This window comes from Erithacus rubecula, assembly GCF_903797595.1.
Source record: "Erithacus rubecula genome assembly, chromosome: 6".
NCBI lineage: Eukaryota > Metazoa > Chordata > Aves > Passeriformes > Muscicapidae > Erithacus > Erithacus rubecula.
The window spans coordinates 18,241,638-18,259,500 of record NC_136688.1 but is presented as its reverse complement, the minus strand read 5'-3'; the positions used below and the strand labels follow the sequence as shown (position 1 = coordinate 18,259,500).

The 17,863-nt window shown below is 44.1% G+C and overlaps 1 protein-coding gene across 6 annotated transcripts in view; it reads left to right on the top strand.

Annotated features, from left to right (window-relative positions):
* The first annotated feature begins 3,103 nt into the window (after positions 1 to 3,103).
* The window catches only part of TEAD1 (TEA domain transcription factor 1), a 138,693-nt gene continuing 123,933 nt past the window's right edge, over positions 3,104 to 17,863 (top strand). For 2 of the 6 annotated variants that reach the window (XM_079310177.1, XM_079310173.1), the window contains exons 1-2: positions 3,104 to 3,434; positions 3,922 to 4,062. The gene's annotated coding sequence lies outside the window, so the exon portion shown is untranslated. The remainder of the gene's footprint in view (positions 3,435 to 3,921; positions 4,063 to 17,863) is intronic. The other 4 variants (XM_079310178.1, XM_079310175.1, XM_079310174.1 and 1 more) reach the window with 3 other exon arrangements.

The window sequence follows — 17,863 nt, the reverse complement described above, 5'->3', positions numbered from 1 at the left end:
GGTGCTGTTTCATCTCTCAGAGACTTTAAAGCACGCTCCGGTTTTGGGTGGCTGGGCTGAAATGTGTAACTCATGTTGCCTGGACCCAGTGCCCCCTGCTATCAGTGGTCTCATTAATAAAGACAGAAGTGGCTCCTACATGTAAAGCACAGTCCAGCCTCCACTTTATCTCTAAGCATGTTCACACTTGCCTCTGCCCCAGACTCAATAGGACTTGCACTCAAAACAGTATTTCGCTGACAAATGCAGGACTTGATAGTGCTGCAGCTCTTTATTCTCTAATTCTTTTGCTTGCTCTTTCTGTCCTTCCTTACCTTACTCCTTTCATGGTGAAGATAATTCCCTTTCCTCACTGTTGTTTCCTGTTTCTGCTACTTCTAGTTTTTCATCTCCTAAACCACAGTCTCCCTCACTCTCCCAGCTGGTTTCCTTTCAGCTGTTCTTTCTGCCCCATCAATTTTCCTTTTCTTTTTCAGCTTTTCCTTTCTCCATTTTTATCGCCCTTTTAAAACTTTCTGTCGTTTTTCCTGTCTTCTGTCTGTAGTTTCAAAATTTGCTCTCACTTTCTCCCCTCATTTCTCTGTCTTTTCTCTTTCCCCAGTCTCTTTCCCCGAAGTCCTTTTATTGGCTTCTGCCTCTTGAATCCCATTCTTTCTCATTCTTACCACATTTTCTCATATTCCCCACTTGTATGTCTCCTTTCTAGCTGAGATAAGCATTCTTCCCCAGGAAATGCCCCTGCCTGGGCTTGTCCCAATGTCCCTTTGTTTTCTCCAGCTTTTTTAATTCTCAGCACACCTGTGAGCCTGGAGAAGCCATTCATCAATAAACAGAGGGCAAGCAATTCATCAAAGTTCTGCCTATGAATGTGCTGCCAATGGATTTCTCTCCTCTATCCATCGGGCCTGGGTTCTGCTGGCTTCTCTGCTGTGCTCAGGGGCCTGGGAGCAACATATTGTCAGGGTCCAGCCTGGAGCTGAAAACTGGACTGGGGATGAACATCGTGCCCCCCAGTATTCCCCAACCATTTCGTTTTGCCTTTCTTCTTCTGGAGGACACTGACAGAGAACTTCAGAACCTGGGAAACAGGCAGAATTGTGTGAGCCTGCCCTGCTGCCTGCACCTAACAGGAACATAGGCAGGCATCAGGTAAATTTGATTGTTCTTCCACAATTCTTCTGAATTCTGAATTGCAAAAGAGCTGGTGAACTGTCTGTCTGCAGGTACAGCAAACAGCTACAACCTTGTTTGAGTCTGATTTGTGTTCATCCACAGTGGTGGCTGCAGGAACAATCCTCTTTTTGTTTCCTTTTTCACAAGGAGAGCACGATCCTGCAAAGTTTGCATCACTGTCATTTGTGAACTGCTATAGGTAAGAAGTTTCCAAACTCTGCTTCCCCATTGTCCAGGGATTTGCTGCTATCCCTCCACATGTACAGAACTGTGATATCTTTTGGGCCCTGCACATGCCTAGAATTTAAGAGTCAGTGTTCTTGGTACTTCCTCTGCAAGCCCTATGGGAAAAAAAAAATCACATTTATTTAAAGACATTCCACATTTCTGTGCATACAGCGAGCATAGCAGAGAGAGTTTAAAGCCTAGTGACTAAAAAAATCTGTGTTATAGGTGTTAGGGGGCAATGTTTAGTCCCTTTTTTTGTTCCAACTTTGGAAAAGCGTTGGTAATCTTTAAGTGCACTCAGGAGACTATGGCTTTTGTGCAGACATCTGCAAAGTGATTGAATTTTACCAATTGTGCAGGCACTCAGACACTTATTAGACAATATTACCAGAGCTATTTGGAAAGAAGGAGCTGGAGAGAAAAGAAATTCTGCATGTGTGAAAGGGTTTCTTGTAGTCTGTTTTGGGGAAGAAATTTTTCAGCCAGTGTGGAATGATGTGGGGGAAAAAAAATATCCTAAAATGCATTTGTTTTTCCATTCCCTCTTTGACCAAGACCTGCTCAGACTTCGGACTCATTTGATATTGTTACTTGTTGCACACTTTTCTGGTTTAGTAGATTCAGTCAGTGGTGGCATCCCTTCTCAAAATAAAAATGTGCAGGGCATTCATTGAGGATTCCACCAGCACGCCATGAGCTGAGTGTGTGAACACTCAAAGGTTACCAACACATTGTTCTCCTGAGGCTGTAATGTGATTTTTGTGATGGCTCCAAACGCGATGGCCCTGCTGGGCAAACTTTCAAAGGTGGGTAGAAACGTGTGCTTGCACATCAAAGTAAGCAATTTATTCCATAAACACCGAGGTGTCCAGTTATCCCTTTTGCTTATGCAAATATGAATTTTCACAAGCACAACAGATGTGCCTTCGCTGCAATTATTTCCATAAGGTAGCGGATTGTTAAGTGAGGCAGACATGCCTGTGATGCTGCCTGGGGAGCGATTTTGGAGGATGGCTTGCACCAGACAAGAAGGGTACAGATACTCTGGGGGCACTGCTCTCACTCCTTTGGAGTGGTGCAAAACCAGCATTGTGCAATCCAGGTTTGGGGACACTTTTGTGAGAAAGGTCAGGATCAGGATTGAGGGTGAAGGGCAGACCCCCGGGCCATGCTGTGTCCGTGTGGATTTGGGGTGTGATGTCTGCTCATCCCATCGTGGCGGTCTGATGGGCGTTTTAGGGCACAGATCCTGGGGATGTGTGCGGGCTCTGCCGGGGTTTGATGCGAGGGGATCTTCCCCACGGCAGAGCCCCGTGCAGCGCATCCTTCCCAACTCCGTGTCACCGCTCCGAGCTCAGCGCTGCGGGCCGGGCCGGGCGGGACGGCATCACCCCGCGGTGCCGGTACCGCGGTGCTCCCGGTGCCACGGTATTCCCGGTATTGCGGTGCTCCCGGTGCCGGTACCGCGGTGCTCCCGGTGCCACGGTGTTCCCGGTATTGCGGTGTTCCCGGTGCCGGTACCGCGGTGTTCCCTGTCCCGCCCCTCTCTCCCGGTGCCGGTACCGCGGTGTTCCCTGTCCCGCCCCGCTGTCCCGGTGCCGCGGTGTTCCCGCCCCGCTCCCCCGCTGTCCCGGTGCCCGGGCCCCCTCCCGGTGCTCCCCTATGAGGTCAGCGCTGGCAGGCCCCGCCCGCCCGGGCCGCAGGGGGCGGCGGGCCGCGCTCCGCCGCGCTCCGCCCCGCGGCCGCCCCGCTCCCGCGTTCATTTCATTCCTCCCCTCATTCCGCGCATTCCTCGCATCGCTGGCGCCGCGCAGCCCGGCCGGGAGCCCGGCCCGCCCCGCCGCCGGCCGGGCAGCAACTCATCCTCCGAGGGCTCCGGCCGCCGGCCCGCGGCAACCTACGGCCGCGGTATAAATAGCCGGGCGAAGGATTAAAAATAGGCGCGGGTCCGTAAATAGCCGGGGCGGCCCGGGGGCGGCGGGCGAAGTTGTGCCGTCGGAGCGCTGGCGGTGCCGAGGGGGCCGGGGGCCGAGGTGAGCGGGGCCGGTGCGGGGTGCCGGGGGCCGGGGGCGGCCCGCAGGTGCCGGGGCGGGCGGGCCGGGGCCGGGGGCCGCGGGCAGGGCGGCAGAAGTTGCCGGCGGTGGAGTCGCGGCGCTGCGGGGCCGCGGCCGGGGCTGCACAGGCGCTGCTGCCCGGCCTGAGTCACCGCCCGGCACCGGGCTCTGCTCGCACCACGCTGCTCTCACTCACTCGCACACACACACACACACGCAGGCTCTCCCCCCTCGCACACGCGCGCACCGATCCTTGGCATTTTTCGCATATTTTTGTTCTTTCTTTTTTTTTTTTTTTTCTTTTTTTTTTTTTTTTTTTCCCGTCCCCGGCGGGGAAGCGAGCACGGCCGGAGGCTCGCAGCGCTCCGCAGCCATCCCCCGGCTCTGCCTCCCTCCCCTGGCTTGTTTTCCCTCTAAAAGATGAAAGAAGGAATGTCCCTTTTCGCTGCTTCTTCTCCTTCTCCAGAGCCGCTGCCGCCGCCGCCGCTGGTTAATTGCACATTCAAGTGGAAAATTTTCGGGAGTCAGCAGAAACATTGTATCCAAAAAAGACAAAGTCGCAGTTACAGCAACACCGAGGAGATTGTCCCTGGAAAACTTCCTTTCGGTAGGATCCGCAGGGTTTGGTTGTGTTTTTTGTGTCTTGCTTTTATTATTTTTTTTTAAATTTTTTTCCCGTTTCTCGGCGAGGTTCCGCAGAGCTCCATCGCCCAGCTGTCCCCGGCGCTGGTGCGGAGGGCCGGTGCAGCCTTTGTTCGCTTTCAAAGGAAGTACACTTCCAAGGGGGAGGGAAAACTTATACACTGCGCCTTTTGTACCCAAATTAAAACAAAGCGGGCCCCTCCACACAACCAAACAAAAACAGCCGGGCGAAATAAAGCCAGAGGAGGGGGGGACAATATCGCTGTTTTCACCGAAGGGGGGAAAAAAGTTCGCGTTCCTGCCTCTGTTCTAGTCGTGATTTTTCTCCTCTTGAAATCTGTTTTAAGTTGAACGGTGTTACCAGTGTAAAAATATTTATGAAACAATGAAATACCAGCCACCCACGTTTCTCAGGAGAGTTGTTAACTTATTAGAAACAAGTGCTTGCCTTTGATACGAAGAAATGAAAAGTGACCTCCAGAAGTGCTGGAAAGTTAGGGAGCAGTTCTGCCCTGCGCTCTCTCCGAATGTAAATGGCTCCCGGGATTTTTTTAACTGTTCCTTCCTGAGCAGGAAAGGCCAAAGAACATCAGATTGTAGCGGTGTTTTGTGCCTTAAAACAGCGTTTATAAGAAATGTGAGGCGAAATGGCAGAGCCTCGGGGACAGAAGGTACACATGCGGCTGTATTGGTGTGCTGGCAGGAGCGTGTTTGCTCTCTCGCCGTGCTGATAAAGTTTGGGAATGCAATATTGCCAGTTAGCGGTTCCACGGGGCTGGGCAGAGCTGCGAGCTGCATGGGGAGCGTGCTGCTCTGCCTGGCTGCCTGCTCAGTTATTCTGCAGCACATCCACTATGGAAATCTCTGTGGGAATGCCTCTGACAGGAAAATTCATGTAAATAACTAAGTGCTACCTGCAATTGAATATGAAAACAAAAATGATTATAATTACATTAGGGCTTTAATTTAAATTTACAACCCCAGATTGTTCTTACAACCCCAGATTGGGAATGTGTGTCTGTAATGTATGATGTATTCTATCTCTATAAATAGTTGGGGAATACCATTACAGAATATTAGATTGTACTGATGGTAAGATGGTGCTATTAAAAATGACACAGACCTGGATATTAAATTACTTCTAGGGGTGGGAGGGAAGCTTGCATGTTTGTTTGTATGTGAACATATATATTTTTATATACACACAGAGGCTTCCTTTATTTGGGAATAGAAATACAGCAATTAATACAGTGGATGTTCTTGAAATGCAAACCCAAAGATTTTATATTTGGGTCACGTTCTGAAGTTGCAAGTTTTTAAAGCAAAACTTTTTGGAATTATTTTCGTGAAGGGTGAACATTTTAGAGGTGCATTTATTTTTCCACCTTCGTGGTAAAACACGTCTCTTCACACATTTTGTCTGCTCCAGGTTTTTATCAGCTGACCAAGCAGAAATTTTGGATGCAGAGCATTTCTTTTGATTTTTCTTCTTAGCAATCTAGAAATACCTTTGGAAAGTACTTTTGTCACTGAACACATAGGGTGTGTTTCCAGCATCAATCCTGGAGTAAATATCATTGGCCTTTTCAGCCAGGAGAGTGGAACAACAGCTCAAACTGTGGTTTCGTGTTGTCCACAGTTTCTTAGTGCTGAGTGGGGTGCACAGGGGCACTGGAGCAAAGGATAAATGTTGATTTGACAGGAATCTTAGCAAGGACAGAGGAGTTTTAATTAAACAGCTAGAAAAGAATAGCAGAAATTTGATTCCAGCATAGCCCTGAGTGCCCATCTGAGCAGCAGCAGCCTGGTGGGATGTGTGGGGATGAGGTGTGAGCATGTGTGCACTGTGTTTGGTGGCACTTGGAGCCCGTGGGTGCTGCTCTTGTTGCTGTGCTGGACGCTGCAGTGGTTTTGGATATCGTTAAAGTGGTTTCTGGGCTTTGTTTGTCCGTGCCTGAAAAAGTTAAGTTCAGTTGAGTCACATGCTGAGGGGAAAAAAAAAAAACAACATTTCTTCCTTCTTTCTGTTTAAGCTGCCTTTGTGATAATACTGTAAGTGAACTTTTAGGTAATACAGGGATAAAAACTTCTGGAGCTATAGAGAAATAGTGGCATCTTTAATTAAAAAAAAAAAAAAAAAAAAGGAGAGGTAAAAACATGTGGTCGTGTATCGTGATACAGCTGTCAGTTTCAGTCTGTAGAGCAGGATGGTTACACTGCAGGAAGAATTTCACCAGAAGTAATCTGATTTTATTAGAAGGTGCCTAAGACTGATCCCAAAACGTGGAGATTTACTGTACAGCTCTGGATGTGTGTGTCTGGGACAAGGTTACTTTCCAATCTGTAATGAGCACGTGGTCTCTCACTGAATACACACCATATATATATATATATAAATATATATACACACATCACTCATTCTAGCTGGTATTTCTTCATGTCATTAATATCAATCCTGTACCCCTCCAGAGGCAGTTTAAGAGCTGTCTTTCTGGAGTGATTCCATTTATTTAAGAGGAAAATGTTTGCTGGATCCAATCCTTGCTCAGGTTAAAGTGACCAGGATGACTCATAGGAATAAACATTTGCTGGATCAAATACTGAGATATTTACAGCATATGCTTTATGTACATGGTTAGTGTGAGATTTGATGTCTAAAGAAGGACATATTTGATGTAAAAGAATATTGATTTGACACACATACTTTTCCCAATTTCTGCTCGGGGCTTATGTTCTGCTTAACTTGTAATCTGCCTAAGACCTGAAGGCAAATTTCTATTAACAGCTGATCATTCATTCCATTTGGTCTCTTATTCACAGCACGTGCAAATGTGAGGTGAGGGCTGACTTTTTCGAAATCTGGTCTAAATTCAGCTTAATTCCATCAACTTCATATAGCCTGTTGCTGGATTACATGGGCTGCAATGAGGGTGCAAATTGGCCTTTTAAAAATGATTTTGAAGTCACCAGCTCGTTTGAGGGACCTCCCTTTCCATGAGAGAAATAGTCTTTTTTTCTGGGATCTGAGGTTTAATTTCTGTTGTGTCGCCGTGTTGTGCTTTGCTGTGAGCGGGGATGTTTTATATTCCTAAAGTGCAGTTAAAAAATTATTTGAATCTCAAAAAAATTGTAGAACTTTGAGGTAAATCATCTCCCTGCAAGCAGAGGCTGTTGTAGGGTTGGTGGCAGTCTGTGCAAGTGCTGGATAATTTAAATTGCATCCTGTGGTATATGAACAGATTAATGGCATTATTAATTGTACAGCCAGCTGACTCTAAGCTGTGCTGAAGACACAGTTTTAGAAAAAAAAATCTCTGCAGTAAATTCTCACTTAATGACCCTATCTTGCTCTCTGTTCTTGGACAAAACTCCTTTTGACTTTTGCAAGTGGAACAAGGACGGAATAATATTTCCTGGAATAATTCTGTGTTTGGTTTTAATGATTGCTCATTTCCAAAACAGAAGAGAGTGAAAAGTTGCAGACTTAAATCCTTCGAGGCAGCGACTTCAGATCTGCTCCTCAGATCTGTCACATAAAATTCACCCGAGTGTTTTCTGATTTAATGCAACAAACCTCTCATTTTTTTTATGAAGTCCTGATCCCACTGCAATCACTGTGAGTTTCATTTGTTATTGGTGAAGCCAAGACTTCTGTGTTGATGCAGGTTCAGCGGCTTTTATACCAGATCCGCTTATTAATGTCCCACCAGAATGACATTCATTCCAAAACACAATACTTTATAATATTTCCAAGGGGTTGAAGTACAAGTGGGGCTGCCAGCAGCTCCCCGGGGTGGTTCTCCCCAGGAAATCTCCAGATTTCTGCTCTGTGCTGGTTTGCTGGCTGGATGCTGGCGCGGGGCGCGATGCAAACCCGCGGATGTCTGAAGGGTTTGCAGGGCTCTGACCCCATTTCCTGGTCCCTCCAGCCTGTGCCTGCCTTGTCAGAGGCAGCCTGTTCCAGCTTTGGCTCCTGCCCAGCCCCAGGTATCACCTACAACTTTGTGTTCTTTGTCTCCTGCTCGCTCTTTGCTGGAACAACGTGATTATTGCCCCCGCATCCTGCCAGACCTTTGCCTGGGTTTCTGCCTCCTGTCAGGTTTTCCCCAAAGTTTGGGGTCAGAGCCCCTCTGTGTGGCAGCAGGGACACAGAATCCAGGTTGGTTTGCTGGCAGGTCAGGAGGTAGAATGTGAAATCTCCGTGTGCGGGGAGGGGGAAGGGAAGGCGAGTTTGGGATTATGTGTAAAACTATTAAAGTGCTATTGACTGGGAATCTAAAACAATGACGAGTGCTGTTGTTTTTACAGATACATGAACTGAAAACTGCTGCTAATGATGGGAAATGTTAATTATGTGAGAACATATTGAACTTATATTCTCTGGCATGAACTTTTTTAAATGCATCAACTGTGCTGCCTTTTATGCGCACAGCTTTCTAATTATCATAATTCAGTACAGCTCTGGCTTTTGGAAAGAGTTCAAGTGCAATCTCAACTTAACATGAAAGGAGTTGTGTTTTTTTTTTTTTTTTTAAACTGAGAATGTTCAAGAACAATTTGAAAAGATAATCTAAAAATGCTACATGCTTAGCTGGGTATAAGTCAGAAAATAAATATGTTCCCATAAGCGCCTATCAAAGCAGAACAGATTATTAGAACAGAAAGTTATCTATTTTTCTCATTATGTCTTTCACACTCCTACAGAACAGGACTAAAAGCACATTTTCATAACTGAATATCACTACTATGTATTGATTGACAGTAGTTTTTATTTTGTCAATTTTGAAATGATTGAGCAGATCACCGTGTTGTTATGAAATTGTTTTTTCCTCCTCAAATAGTAAGATTTTTTTTTTTTTTTTAATAAAGCGGGAAGACAACTTTCATGATACTTTTGGTATTAATGTGTTTCTTTACCATGTTCAAGTCCCCTTGCAAATGGTCCTTTCTGGTCAGTTTTGCTTGTCTTTGTAGAGCTTGAGGGGGCTGTAAATATCAGGTCTTTCAGAAGTGGTTTGGACAGAAGTTTTGATTCTTGTTGTTAGTTTTGTTTTGGTTGTGTTGGTGTGTTTGGTTGTTTTTCTATTTTTAAAGAGGGAAAAGTAAATTTCATGTAACTTGCTCTTGAATTGTCCTTTCAAAGATTTTTTTTTTTTTTTTTTTGTATGTGATCAAATTGCTGGTTTCCACATCGCACACTCCCCCCTATTTTTTTGTCTCTTCCGTTACTACAGTACACGCTACATTTCTGAAATGCAAAGAAAGCCCCAGTGAAACAAAATGACTTCATTTGAGCTGGCACTTAAGAGTAGAATTCACTTCCATAGTGCTGAAATAAAAGAAGCCAAGTGTTTTAAATAGCCACTCCCCTAGGCCAGAGTGTTTTTAGAAAAGCTCATTGTCTAGATTGGAGCTGTAGCAGTATGCCTGCCTCTGTTAAATCTCCTGATCCAGACAGCTCGATTTCTAAAGTCGACATCTGGTTTACTCTTTGTTCACCTGTTTAAAAAAAAAAATGCAAATAGGCGAGTGTGCCATTGCCCTAGAGCTCTGCAAAAAAAAAAAAAAAAAAAAAAAAAAAAATTAAAATGCTGTTGACAGTTTGTCAAATAGTGCTTCCAGTCTAAGACTGCAGTAGCCTATTGTTATGCCAGCAACAGGCAACAGAAGTTGTGGCACCATATGGCCAGTATATGCTTCAGATAAGCTATCTGTTAATTTAGCTTATCAGTAGTGTTTTGATATGCTTCGTGTTTGAATCGCCAACCAGTATGGCCTTGGGTACTTTTGGTGCCAAATTATTCCTAAACATTATAGACATCACAATTATTCCCTTGGTGGAATCTCTCACCATTCATTCACCTCGTGGTGCTGTGAACAGCAGGGCTTATTTTTGGAATTAGCTGGCATGGTTTGTTTGGTGGGTTTTTGTTCTTTTTTTTTTCCTTTCTTTTTACGTGGTTGTCTTTCTGTTGGGAGATTATAATTCAGGAATGACATTTTGGTTTTGAGGGGAGAAAATGTCAGAACAGGCTTTGGAAGAAAAGGTAAATTCATGGAGGTTTAGAGGATTAAAGCTACTGTTATGTGTATCTCAATTTTAAAAAAACCATGGTGATCTGGGACTATAATGAGAGAAAGGAAACTTAATCTATCACCAATATCACTGCATACTTTTTTTTTTTTGTTGTTTTTTGTCCTAAAGCTGGTTTACAGTTTAAAATAAAAAGGCAAAACTCTGCAAACAGTTTCATTTTCCATATCCCTGGCTTTACCTTCATTCTTTCAAAAAATTACCCTTTAAAAACAGTCATGTCCCTATATATGCTGTCAGCTGATCTTTGAAGATTTTCTTTGAAGATTTTTTTTTTTTTCCTCCTGCTTTTTCCACGATCCACTTCGAGCTTTGGAGAAGACTGGAAGAGTCAAGTTCCTTCATCTTGCCCCTAGCCCTGCCTTTCTTTGGGAGCAATTATGTTGTAGCAGGAGAAGTTTCCAGCCATAATAGTCTCCCATTCAGAGCCTGGTGGTGTCCTTAGGGCTGGCTGTGCCTGTGCTGCTCTCTGACCTCGCAGCACATTCCTGTCCCTGCCCCACAGGCTGGCACCACAGCTGGACCCTGCTCTTCCCCTGGGGACACAGACCTGCTCTTGGGCAGCACTCTTGGGATCCCTGTGGGTTTTTCCTGTCTCTCCCTTTGCAGTCCATCCTTGCTCTGCTGCTGCTCAGGGATGTGGTGTCACTGTGGGGTCCCTTTCCTCTGTTCCCAGCCCTGGATGTTGAAAAGAAAGGGTCCCTTGTGCTTGCCATGCCTTTCGTGCCCAGATCCTCCATGACCAAGAGAAGGACTTAGATTCCCTCTCAAAAGAAATTTAATCATCTTCTGAATCTGTTTGCTGACACCACTTTGCTTAGCAATGAGAAGAGGTTCAAAGGGAAGTAAATTGTTTTCCTGCCCCATTTGAAGCAGAGAAACGTGAACAATCTGCAGTGGCCATTCTTGACCATTTGGCTGAAGCCCACCCAGATGAACTGTGTGGAAAAAGGCAGGACAAAGCTGAGAAAGCACCCAGGGGCCAGCTGGGAGTGAGAGGTGATGCTCCCACCTTGCTGCCCTGCCCCAGCTGATGTTGGCAGAAAATGAGAAAGGCTCCCTGCCCTTGGCTTGGCGTCTGGGGCTGCTAGAAGGCTTCTGGTTCTCTGCAGGGACATGGAATGTGTGTGTCTGTCCACTTTCAGCTGGTTTGGGGTTGCCCCCAAATTTTCCATCTGTTGTAAACTCAGATTCAGAGTGCAGGTCCGTGGTGTGACTCACACAGTTTGGTGACAGGGGCATTTTTGGCTTGTGGCTCGTTGCAGGTTAGACCTGTGATCTCTGCTCCTGGTGAGATTAGGGGCAAGGAAAGCAAATTAGGGGCAAGGAGGGCTCTTGAGCCTTCCAGCTCTCTGAGGCATGCCTGCATCTTCCCTGTGAGTTATTCCTAAGTGCTTGACTGTGAGAGGCAATTCTCAGTTCACTGATGTATCCAGTTACCACCCATAATGAGCAAGGCTGTCCTCGGACTGATGGCTCCCTTAAAACATAACAAATCTGTGTTTATTTAGTGCCATAAGACACATCTTTCATATGCTTGTGGGGATTATTTTGATTAAACTTCAGAGCCTATGAAGTTTTAGTTTATTTGGTATCTCCTGGACTTGGCTTTACTGGTGTTCCATTGGTTTCAGCCACTGCTTTGTGACAGGAAATCCACTGCTCCAAGTAATGTGCATTTTGCTCATTAAATTGACTATTACTTATGCACAGTAATTTCTTGCTCTGCTTCTTGGCATGTTTACTATATGCTTACTGAGCAGCTGTAGATAAGCTGTTGAAGGGGCACATTTGGAAGACAGTTTTAAATATGCAGTTTCCTATAGCCTCTAGCATCAGTAATAATTTTTTTGCTGGTGAAATAGTCACCCATAAATAACTTTATCGTCCAAAATCTCTAAAAACAATACTAAGAAGTCCAAAGGGTAGTAGAATTATCATAGTTCTTGGTTGCTTGGAAAATTAACTAATATTCTGGCTTCTGAGATTTTTGGAAACAAATTAAAGGACCCTTTTTAAGGTAGCAGGCTGCTTTTAATGGTTCTTCTGTATTAAGGAGAGTACAGTATTGTAGGTTATTTATTTCTGGGCATGCAGTGCAGGGTGAAGAGCCTGCAATTCAGCTCGCAATGCCTCTGTGCCCTGAGGTAAACTCTATTTCACAAAGGGAATTTTGATTATGGTCTACTGCTCTGTAGCATAGTGGAAGCTTCAAGAGGCAAGTGGTAAATGCTACCAAAGAAAAGCTGGATTGGAGCCACTGACGTCATCTAAGTAAATCTGCTGTAGGACTATAGCCATAAAATGACTGCCAGCCACGGAGCGCACTTTGGCCTTTTCTTGTCAAGTGTTTTAACTGCTGCTTTTTTCTTTTGCTTTTCCTCTGAGCAAGATGCATTCTGTTTTCTTTTTTTTTTTTTTTTTTTAATTTTTTTCTTTTTTTTTTTTTCTCCCCTTGTGCTGGTTGTGCACGGGGTGAAACCAGAATTGCTGAGGTCCCCCTCTGTCCCCACCACGCTGCACCCAGGGTGTGAGTGGCTGCAGCTCAAAATTTAAAAAGTAAACCAGTACTTTTCCATACATGAGCCTGGCAGAATTCAGCTGCCATCACCAGCTATTTTTTAGGTGCAAGAGCCTGGCAGTTCAAGTTACAGCATACTGATGAGATTTGTGTTGCGGGCAAAAAGGGTTTTGATGCTCTGGAAGAACTCAGCGCACAAAAAAGGCTGGGCTTGAATCGTGAATTAGCACAGAACTGCAGGGGTGTGTGTGTGAGAGCACTTAAAATCCAGCCTTAGTCATTGCTTTACGATTGACCTCGGCAGTTCCAGTCACTCCTGGAACAAAACTTTCCTGAGCTCTGTTAGCAGCCAATTTTTGGTGATAGTTTCTGTCTGCAGCGAAAGAAAGCAGCTGCATGAACAATGGCAGCTCTAGGATTCGTGGGTTAGGCTGCAGCAGTCACACCTGTACCTAAGGGTGTCTCTAAAGCGACCAGCATTGCAGCTCTGTCAGGACTCAAGTTTCTGGCAGTGGATTTTTAACTCGATGTCAGCATTCTCTTGAAATGAATTTCCAGGATGTTTAACAAACCATTTTTTTTTTTTTTTTAAACAGAGTTCCCTGTAAAACGTATTAACAATTATTAGCCTGTTTGTCCCATGACAATATTTGTCCGCTTGATTTATTTATTTATTTTTTTTTTTTACTTTAAAATAAAATCTAAGCATCGCTGTTTTTGAAGTTTGAGTCTTATGATCAGAAATATATTAAAACCAGTATCTTATCCATGAATCATTAGATGAGTCAGTTCCTGAAACCACTACAAGCCTCACAGCTCTTGGCTGGGGCTGAAAGCAGGAAATCCAGGCTTCAATAACTTCCTTTCCCAGTCCTGGCTATAGCAGCATTCGTGGTTAGTATATGCTGCTTTTGTAAGCAATAGGAAGATGTATGTCTGAGGAACAAAGGCACTCGAGTCAATTTGCTGAAACTGTTTATAATTTGTGGTCTTGATTTGAATGTCAGGATGCACTGGCATATACTGCCTTTCTGTGCTGCCTTTTCCAGCAGTCATATTCAGCATGTGAAATAAAGGGAGCACATTATGGCACAGTTCTTGGGCAAAACCCATCTAATCAGTTTTCCAGAAAACAGGAAGATATTTCTGTGGAATCGTCCAACTCCTAGAGACTAATGGGAGCGAGAACTGAGCACATAGGAGTAAATTTAAAATGTTTATTTAGCAGTTACTTTGTTTTATGCTTGTGCAACAAGCTATTTTTATTCTGTTTCAGCACTCCAAAAGGGCTTGAAAAAAACTCAACTCCAGCTTGGAACTTATAAAATAAAAACACATGATTGTTTTTTCAGTCTCCTTTTTTTTTTCTTTCCTTTTTTTTTTTTTTTTTTTTTTTTTGCAGTGAAAACTGTTTGCCTCCTCATAATCAAGGACACATTGATTGTCTCTGTGTCAGTGGAGCATTGTTGGCTGCAGAATCCGTCCTTTAAATTTGGAGTGCCTGTGTGCTCTGACATCTGTGCAAGGGGATGAACTATTTACCTTTTGGAGCTAATGGGGCCAGATTCAGGCTTGGTACAACGTTGATCTCAATGTGTTTACACCTGGAAAGTGGTCAACCCTTCCTGCTTTTCTTCAATATTGTGAAAGATAGTTTGGTATCTTGTACTTATTATTTGGTTAATTTAACTGCAATTAATTAGCAGCACATAAAGGCTGAACCCACCTTCTTTAATTATTCTTTTTATTCTTCCCTGCAAAACATCAATTGTTTTTAAAAGACCAGGAAGAATAAGAGTTATGAGACAAACAATAAAGCAAAAGGTTATAATGGCTGGGTGCTTCAACAAAGAGCACACCTGCTGTATCCCTTAAATCCATCAGCCTGTTGCATATTCATTGACCCATCATACATTTTTAAACTTTTAAATAAACTATTTTCCTTATTTTCAGAACAGTTTTACATGGCCACTCCTTGAGTCTGCTTTTTTAGAGCATGCATGTTTCTTGGCTGTGATTTTAATTTATTTATATTTTTTAATCAGTTAATTTGTGGTCTTTAATTTCTGCAGATTCAGTGCTGGTAGCTGGTGTATCAGTAGCAGGTGTCTTTATTGGGTTTTATCCAATTAAGCAGGTAGTTCACTTATTACAAAGATACTACATCGGCCTGTGCTACTCCTAAAGAAAACTATACCTTAAATACCATTTCAACACCACACACACAGTATCCACCCTAATATTTGCAAAAAGCCAGGGCTATAATGTGTATTTCTGGTTCAGGTGGGGTTGGAGCCCCAGCTGTGGAGGAGCCAGCCTCAGGTGTGTCCCCTGTGCCAGATGTGCTGCTCCAGGGATTGCAGTGCTGGGCATCACACCACCCGTGGTGGATTCCACTTTCTGCATTGTAATTAACTCCTTGTAATAACAATAATTATAATAATTAACTTACTGCAATAACAAGGATGTTCTTCCCGCTGCTTCTGCTTGCTGGTTTTGGGACAGAGATCTCATTTCTTTCCTGTTTTCTGTTCCAGGGAAACTGTAAGCACGTGAGCAGTGGAGAGCAGCAGTGGCTTTTCAAAGCAAATGTAAAAAGCATTGTTCTTGTTAGTGATCCTAAGAAGTGCAATTTTCTATTAATAAATGTTAACAAATTGTGCAAGAACAAAGGGAAAAACCTTCTAGTGGAATAAGCATCTGAAGTTTAGAAACGGGTTAAGAGTTGGGCTTGATTTAATTTTTTTCCCCTTTGCAAAGAAATGTAAATGATTTAATATTGCTTTTCTAGTTGAACAGCCCTGAATTTGAAAATTGTAATGCATAAGATCTGGAGATACATTTTGATGGAGATGGTAGACTTTAAATGTGTATGAACTGAACATCTTTGTGCTGCTATTGATCAGAGAGATGTCCTGTCGCTCTAATGTGGATTTTGGTTTTGGATTAGAAGCCTGGGGCTTTGAATTGCTTGCTGTCTGTAGACCAAATCATCAGTGGCTAGTGATTGATTCATTAATTAAAATCAATTTAAATGGATTTGTAAGCCTCATGTAACAGATTATCTTATTAACAGCATGAGAAAGGCACTGTGATCTGTAAGGAATGTGTCTCTTTAGACAAAATATAGCACGATTTTATGGGAGAATTTAATGAATTGCTGTTGCTGTAAGTGATCTATGCAAATGGAAGAGCCTTGCTTAAATCCTACACTAAACAGACTCTTCCTGTTGGACGTGTTGGATTATTTTAAACCTCCTCCAAAACACTTGATTTGTGCGTGTGTGTTTCTGTACACATTCATGGTACATGGCACGTTAAGTATTGTCTGATATATTCTGATCTTGGAGATTTTTTTTTTTTTCCTGTAACATCTCCCTTGCCTTATTTAAAAATATTCTAAACTACTGGAAGCTAAATGACAGAACATGTAATACTGTTTAATCCATGCTCTGCCTGCTCAGCAGTGAGACACTTTGGACAGCTGGAGGGGCCAGGCAGGCAGAGGGGACTTCTGGCAGAAGTGAAAGTGTTGAAGAGGTGGCAATAAAAGCTTTCCTGGCTGGGAGAGGGGAGGCTTGTCTGTCATCTTTGAGTTCATTCTGTAACTTCTTTTTTGCATCAGGCTGTACAGCAAGTCATTGCAGGCACCTCTCTGTGTACTGATATGCTTTGTGATGAGGCCTTAAGAATACCTGAGCCAAGGTGTCAGCAAAATCAGTGGCAATTCTGGATTTAGTTTGCTAGAGCAGGGTTGTACCTCTAAATTGCAGCCTTGTGTTTTCAGTAATGTCAATACCATGTGTGCTCCGTTCTGGTTTGCAACCCAGACTCCTTCAGGAAAGGAGATTTTTAATTGTGGGTGATCCACTGCAGCATCACTTTGCACCTTCCTTCCCTAGCTTGTGCTCTCTGAGCATTTGTGATTAGGGAGCAAAGTGAATTAAATTATGAGATCACTTTTCCATTACAATGAAGCTAGTTTCACTTCATTTCCTCTGCTGCATTGAAGAGATGGAAGAATCTATTATATCAACCGAAAAATTTTAATGAACTTCTTAGGAAAAAATACCCAAAACCCTCACAACAAAATCTCAGCCATCAGAGCCCTGAATTGCCTTGCAGATATCATCCATTCCATGTGTAGGCAATCCTTCAAAGCAAAGCATTGTTGATGAGCTTTGTTGGCTCAGTAATCTTACTGCCATGGGCAGCAGAGATTACAAATCTTTAACCAAAAAAGATGTGAAACTGGATTGATGTGGTAAACCCAGCTGCAACTGCATTTTGGTGAAATTAAATGCATTGCCTGAGACATGAGGAATTTGTCATGGGGGGAAGCATTTTTCATTTTGCTTGTGGGAAATCAAACAAGGTGATTGGGAGTTGCATATTCCATGGAAGCTCTGCACCAGCTCTTGGCAGTGACCTCCAGTTTGGTTACCTCTTAGTACTCTTTGGTTTTTTAATTTAGAGGATGGGTGCTTTGCCTCACCATGCACATGCTGCTGGCTTGCTGCCCATCCATCACCCCAGTGGGAAATTTGGATAATGCTTGGAGGTGCACAAGGATGATGCCAGCTACAAAAACAGCAGCTTTTGCATGTGGGCACCTTCAGTAAAACCCAGGACACCTCCTGCAGCATCCCATTCCCTCCCTGGGCCTGCAGCAGGTGCAGATGTGTGTGTGGAGGGTTGTGGCTGTGCCCTGCTGGGTCACTCCAGCCTGGGAATTTGGGAGCTGGCATTGGAATTCTGGGTGTGACGAGTTGTTTCATCCTGGACACAGCCCTTGAAACCAGGGAGAAAGTCGTCTTGCCCTGGCTTCCATTAGCATGCCAGTTTGAAATTAGGGTAGTCATGCAGCAATTATTTATTTTGGTTTGGGAAGGAGCAAGGAGACTCTTGGACTCAGGAGCAATGTGCTGAGTTGCAGCATTTTCTCAGAAGAGAACAAGGCAGGTGTGCTGCTCCCGGCTGGGATGGAGTTGATTTTCTTTATTGTATTTTTGTGTTTTGGATTTGTCAGCTGGGGTTAAGCCACAGCAGCATGACATGAGCAGGCTCCCCTCAAAGCAGCAAACAGGCAGAGAGGAAACTCCAAGGTGGCAAACCTGGTGCTGAGTGGGGTGTGCAAGTGTAGTCCTTTCC